The sequence below is a fragment of the Oncorhynchus mykiss genome, chromosome 7 (assembly GCF_057628025.1).
Source record: "Oncorhynchus mykiss isolate SJ-2025 chromosome 7, ASM5762802v1, whole genome shotgun sequence".
Lineage (NCBI taxonomy): Eukaryota > Metazoa > Chordata > Actinopteri > Salmoniformes > Salmonidae > Oncorhynchus > Oncorhynchus mykiss.
This window is the reverse complement of record NC_143028.1, coordinates 1,876,139-1,883,826: the sequence shown is the minus strand read 5'-3', so window position 1 is coordinate 1,883,826 and position 7,688 is coordinate 1,876,139.

Below are 7,688 nucleotides of genomic sequence, written 5' to 3'. Positions count from 1 at the left end.
ACAGATCAGTGTCTAGGGGCTCACTTCACCCTACACAGACAGGGCTCAAAGACGTTGCGTGGGAGATCAGTAGGGTAGTTTCAAGTTTGAATGTCACATGCACAAGTACAGTGAAATGCCTTGTGTATGTGAAGTTAAAACATTAAACTTGAAACTATCCCTACCATTATTCTACCACGCTATGTCTTTGAGCCCTGTCGGGGATACTAGGTCACTTCCAGAGAGGACTGATGGGTGTTCAGAGAGAAACCCGTGCTTTTGGTGACCCCTGGCAGCCTGCTTTTCAGTTGGCACTGAGGAACTCTGGAGACACGCTCGGAATGTTGAGCGTGACATTCTCCCTTTCCCCTCAGAGGAAACGAGACAGAGAGAAAAATAACATGTTTATGGTGAAAAGAGAGAGGGTTGTGTGAAAGCCTTAACAATTAATTAGTTCCACATTAATTTAAGCCGTTTGTCTACATTTGGCACTTATGAAACATTTGAAGGTTTAAATCACAGAAATATAATCCATTCTAATTGTGTTGTATAAATAACATGAAGTGCCTTGTTTTGCTGTGTCTTAAAACATGCCTGGTGGAACACATCTGAACATTCTAATTGTGTTGTATAAATAAACACATCTGAACATTCTAATTGTGTTGTATAAATAAACACATCTGAACATTCTAATTGTGTTGTATAAATAAACACATCTGAACATTCTAATTGTGTTGTATAAATAAACACATCTGAACATTCTAATTGTGTTGTATAAATAAACACATCTGAACATTCTAATTGTGTTGTATAAATAAACACATCTGAACATTCTAATTGTGTTGTATAAATAAACACATTTGAACATTCTAATTGTGTTGTATAAATAAACACATCTGAACATTCTAATTGTGTTGTATAAATAAACACATCTGAACATTCTAATCGTGTTGTATAAATAAACACATCTGAACATTCTAATTGTGTTGTATAAATAAACACATCTGAACATTCTAATCGTGTTGTATAAATAAACACATCTGAACATTCTAATTGTGTTGTATAAATAAACACATCTGAACATTCTAATTGTGTTGTATAAATAAACACATCTGAACATTCTAATCGTGTTGTATAAATAAACACATCTGAACATTCTAAGTGTGTTGTATAAATAAACACATCTGAACATTCTAATTGTGTTGTATAAATAAACACATCTGAACATTCTAATTGTGTTGTATAAATAAACACATCTGAACATTCTAATTGTGTTGTATAAATAAACACATCTGAACATTCTAATTGTGTTGTATAAATAAACACATTTGAACATTCTAATTGTGTTGTATAAATAAACACATCTGAACATTCTAATTGTGTTGTATAAATAAACACATCTGAACATTCTAATCGTGTTGTATAAATAAACACATCTGAACATTCTAATTGTGTTGTATAAATAAACACATCTGAACATTCTAATCGTGTTGTATAAATAAACACATCTGAACATTCTAATTGTGTTGTATAAATAAACACATCTGAACATTCTAATTGTGTTGTATAAATAAACACATCTGAACATTCTAATTGTGTTGTATAAATAAACACATCTGAACATTCTAATTGTGTTGTATAAATAAACACATCTGAACATTCTAATTGTGTTGTATAAATAAACACATTTGAACATTCTAATTGTGTTGTATAAATAAACACATCTGAACATTCTAATTGTGTTGTATAAATAAACACATCTGAACATTCTAATCGTGTTGTATAAATAAACACATCTGAACATTCTAATTGTGTTGTATAAATAAACACATCTGAACATTCTAATCGTGTTGTATAAATAAACACATCTGAACATTCTAATTGTGTTGTATAAATAAACACATCTGAACATTCTAATTGTGTTGTATAAATAAACACATCTGAACATTCTAATCGTGTTGTATAAATAAACACATCTGAACATTCTAATTGTGTTGTATAAATAAACACATCTGAACATTCTAATTGTGTTGTATGAATAACATGGTGTCTTGTTTTGCTGTGTCTTTAAACATGCCTAGAGGAACACATCTCAAGACGCCTTTTTTCTCAGAGCAACAAAAACAGTGTATATTGGTAAATATAAAAACAATGTATATTTGTAAATATATTACAAATGTACACTGCCCAGTATTTTTAAGGACACTCCTAAAAATCAGTGCTGACGGCACCATTTTTTGCGGTCACCCTGCACAGATGATCAGATCTCACAAGACATGCATGGAGGTTGTTTAGCGATAGGTCAGCCACTCCCCCAGTCTCCGCTCCACCGATGATCTACACACCAGCTCAGAGCCAAGGGTCGATGGCATAAACTAAATCCAATAGGAATATGGCTTTCATTGATTTTCATCTCCACCTTGAGACAATAGATGTACTTCATGGGATGACCTGCAGTGGCCCTGAGCCACGTAGGACTCTGATGGATGATGAACACCTGAGGTGATGGATGGATGTGTCTGTAATGTGTTCATCATGGGTATGTATGAGGGCATAGTTACTATGGGAGATGTAGTCTAAACAGTGGAGATGTAGTCTAAACAGTAGAGATGTAGTCTAAACAGAAGAGATGTAGTCTATACAGTAGAGATGTAGTCTGTACAGAAGAGATGTAGTCTAAACAGAAGAGATGTAGTCTAAACAGAAGAGATGTAGTCTAAACAGTAGAGATGTAGTCTAAACAGAAGAGATGTAGTCTAAACAGAAGAGATGTAGTCTATACAGTGGAGATGTAGTCTAAACAGTAGAGATGTAGTCTAAACAGTAGAGATGTAGTCTAAACAGTGGAGATATAGTCTATACAGTAGAGATGTAGTCTAAACAGTAGAGATGTAGTCTAAGCAGTAGAGATGTAGTCTATAAAGTAGAGATGTAGTCTAAACAGTAGAGATATAGTCTATACAGTAGAGATGTAGTCTATAAAGTAGAGATGTAGTCTATACAGTGGAGATGTAGTCTAAACAGTGGAGATGTAGTCTAAACAGTAGAGATATAGTCTATACAGTAGAGATGTAGTCTATAAAGTAGAGATGTAGTCTATACAGTGGAGATGTAGTCTAAACAGTGGAGATGTAGTCTAAACAGTAGAGATATAGTCTATACAGTAGAAATGTAGTCTATAAAGTAGAGATGTAGTCTATACAGTGGAGATGTAGTCTAAACGGTAGAGATGTAGTCTAAACAGTAGAGATGTAGTCTAAACAGTAGAGATGTAGTCTAAACAGTGGAGATGAAGTCTAAACAGTAGAGATGTAGTCTATACTGTAGAGATGTAGTCTAAACAGTAGAGATGTAGTCTAAACAGTAGAGATATAGTCTATACAGTAGAGATGTAGTCTATACTGTAGAGATGTAGTCTAAACAGTAGAGATGTAGTCTAAACAGTAGAGATGTAGTCTATACAGTAGAGATGTAGTCTAAACTGTAGAGATGTAGTCTAAACAGTAGAGATGTAGTCTAAACAGTGGAGATGTAGTCTAAACAGTAGAGATGTAGTCTATACTGTAGAGATGTAGTCTAAACAGTAGAGATGTAGTCTAAACAGTAGAGATATAGTCTATACAGTGGAGATGTAGTCTATAAAGTAGAGATGTAGTCTATAAAGTAGAGATGTAGTCTAAACAGTGGAGATGTAGTCTAAACAGTAGAGATGTAGTCTAAGCAGTAGAGATGTAGTCTATACAGTAGAGATATAGTCTATACAGTAGAGATGTAGTCTATACAGTGGAGATGTAGTCTAAGCAGTGGAGATGTAGTCTATACAGTAGAGATGTAGTCTAAACAGTAGAGATGTAGTCTAAACAGTGGAGATGTAGTCTAAACAGTGGAGATGTAGTCTATACAGTAGAGATGTAGTCTAAACAGTAGAGATGTAGTCTAAACAGTGGAGATGTAGTCTAAACAGTGGAGATGTAGTCTATACAGTAGAGATGTAGTCTAAACAGTGGAGATGTAGTCTAAACAGTAGAGATGTAGTCTAAACAGTAGAGATGTAGTCTAAACAGTAGAGATGTAATCTAAACAGTAGAGATATAGTCTATACAGTAGAGATGTAGTCTAAACAGTGGAGATGTAGTCTATACAGTGGAGATGTAGTCTAAACAGTGGAGATGTAGTCTAAACAGTAGAGATATAGTCTATACAGTAGAGATGTAGTCTAAACAGTGGAGATGTAGTCTATACAGAAGAGATGTAGTCTATACAGTAGAGATGTAGTCTATACAGTAGAGATGTAGTCTAAACAGTGGAGATGTAGTCTAAACAGTAGAGATATAGTCTATACAGTAGAGATGTAGTCTAAACAGTGGAGATGTAGTCTAAACAGTGGAAATGTAGTCTATACAGTGGAGATGTAGTCTAAACAGTGGAGATGTAGTCTAAACAGTAGAGATATAGTCTATACAGTAGAGATGTAGTCTATACTGTAGAGATGTAGTCTAAACAGTAGAGATGTAGTCTAAACAGTAGAGATGTAGTCTATACAGTAGAGATGTAGTCTATACTGTAGAGATGTAGTCTAAACAGTAGAGATGTAGTCTAAACAGTGGAGATGTAGTCTAAACAGTAGAGATGTAGTCTATACTGTAGAGATGTAGTCTAAACAGTAGAGATGTAGTCTAAACAGTAGAGATATAGTCTATACAGTAGAGATGTAGTCTATAAAGTAGAGATGTAGTCTAAACAGTGGAGATGTAGTCTAAACAGTAGAGATGTAGTCTAAGCAGTAGAGATGTAGTCTATACAGTAGAGATATAGTCTATACAGTAGAGATGTAGTCTATACAGTGGAGATGTAGTCTAAGCAGTGGAGATGTAGTCTATACAGTAGAGATGTAGTCTAAACAGTAGAGATGTAGTCTAAACAGTGGAGATGTAGTCTAAACAGTGGAGATGTAGTCTATACAGTAGAGATGTAGTCTAAACAGTGGAGATGTAGTCTAAACAGTAGAGATGTAGTCTAAACAGTAGAGATGTAGTCTAAACAGTAGAGATGTAGTCTAAACAGTAGAGATATAGTCTATACAGTAGAGATGTAGTCTAAACAGTGGAGATGTAGTCTATACAGTGGAGATGTAGTCTAAACAGTGGAGATGTAGTCTAAACAGTAGAGATATAGTCTATACAGTAGAGATGTAGTCTAAACAGTGGAGATGTAGTCTATAGAGAAGAGATGTAGTCTATACAGTAGAGATGTAGTCTATACAGTAGAGATGTAGTCTAAACAGTGGAGATGTAGTCTAAACAGTAGAGATATAGTCTATACAGTAGAGATGTAGTCTAAACAGTGGAGATGTAGTCTAAACAGTGGAGATGTAGTCTATACAGTGGAGATGTAGTCTAAACAGTGGAGATGTAGTCTATACAGTAGAGATGTGGTCTAAACAGTAGAGATGTAGTCTAAACAGTGGAGATGTAGTCTAAACAGTGGAGATGTAGTCTATACAGTAGAGATGTAGTCTAAACAGTGGAGATGTAGTCTAAACAGTAGAGATGTAGTCTAAACAGTAGAGATGTAGTCTAAACAGTGGAGATGTAGTCTATACAGTAGAGATGTAGTCTAAACAGTGGAGATGTAGTCTAAACAGTGGAGATGTAGTCTATACAGTAGAGATGTAGTCTATACTGTAGAGATGTAGTCTAAACAGTGGAGATGTAGTCTATACAGTGGAGATGTAGTCTAAACAGTGGAGATATAGTCTATACAGTAGAGATGTAGTCTAAACAGTGGAGATGTAGTCTAAACAGTAGAGATATAGTCTATACAGTAGAGATGTAGTCTAAACAGTGGAGATGTAGTCTATACAGTAGAGATGTAGTCTAAACAGTAGAGATGTAGTCTAAACAGTAGAGATGTAGTCTATACAGTAGAGATATAGTCTAAACAGTAGAGATGTAGTCTAAACAGTAGAGATGTAGTCTATACAGTAGAGATATAGTCTATACAGTAGAGATGTAGTCTAAACAGTAGAGATGTAGTCTAAACAGTAGAGATGTAGTCTATACAGTAGAGATGTAGTCTAAACAGTAGAGATGTATTCTAAACAGTAGAGATGTAGTCTAAACAGTAGAGATGTAGTCTATACAGTAGAGATGTAGTCTAAACAGTAGAGATGTAGTCTAAACAGTAGAGATGTAGTCTAAACAGTAGAGATGTAGTCTAAACAGTAGAGATGTAGTCTAAACAGTAGAGATGTAGTCTAAACAGTAGAGATGTAGTCTAAACAGTAGAGATGTAGTCTATACAGTGGAGATGTAGTCTAAACGGTAGAGATGTAGTCTATACAGTGGAGATGTAGTCTAAACAGTAGAGATGTAGTCTAAACAGTAGAGATGTAGTCTAAACAGTAGAGATGTAGTCTATACAGTAGAGATATAGTCTATACAGTAGAGATGTAGTCTAAACAGTAGCGATGTAGTCTATACAGTAGAGATGTAGTCTAAACAGTAGAGATGTAGTCTAAACAGTAGAGATATAGTCTATACAGTGGAGATGTAGTCTAAACGGTAGAGATGTAGTCTATACAGTGGAGATGTAGTCTAAACAGTAGAGATGTAGTCTAAACAGTAGAGATGTAGTCTAAACAGTAGAGATGTAGTCTATACAGTAGAGATATAGTCTATACAGTAGAGATGTAGTCTAAACAGTAGCGATGTAGTCTATACAGTAGAGATGTAGTCTAAACAGTAGAGATGTAGTCTAAACAGTAGAGATATAGTCTATACAGTAGAGATGTAGTCTAAACAGTAGAGATGTAGTCTATACAGTAGAGATATAGTCTATACAGTAGAGATGTAGTCTAAACAGTAGCGATGTAGTCTAAACAGTAGAGATATAGTCTATACAGTAGAGATGTAGTCTAAACAGTAGAGATGTAGTCTATACAGTAGAGATATAGTCTATACAGTAGAGATGTAGTCTAAACAGTAGCGATGTAGTCTAAACAGTAGAGATATAGTCTATACAGTAGAGATGTAGTCTAAACAGTAGAGATGTAGTCTATACAGTAGAGATGTAGTCTAAACAGTGGAGATGTAGTCTATACAGAAGAGATGTAGTCTATACAGTAGAGATGTAGTCTATACAGTAGAGATGTAGTCTAAACAGTGGAGATGTAGTCTAAACAGTAGAGATATAGTCTATACAGTAGAGATGTAGTCTAAACAGTGGAGATGTAGTCTAAACAGGGGAAATGTAGTCTATACAGTGGAGATGTAGTCTAAACAGTGGAGATGTAGTCTAAACAGTAGAGATATAGTCTATACAGTAGAGATGTAGTCTATACTGTAGAGATGTAGTCTAAACAGTAGAGATGTAGTCTAAACAGTAGAGATGTAGTCTATACAGTAGAGATGTAGTCTATACTGTAGAGATGTAGTCTAAACAGTAGAGATGTAGTCTAAACAGTGGAGATGTAGTCTAAACAGTAGAGATGTAGTCTATACTGTAGAGATGTAGTCTAAACAGTAGAGATGTAGTCTAAACAGTAGAGATATAGTCTATACAGTAGAGATGTAGTCTATAAAGTAGAGATGTAATCTAAACAGTGGAGATGTAGTCTAAACAGTAGAGATGTAGTCTAAGCAGTAGAGATGTAGTCTATACAGTAGAGATATAGTCTATACAGTAGAGATGTAGTCTATACAGTGGAG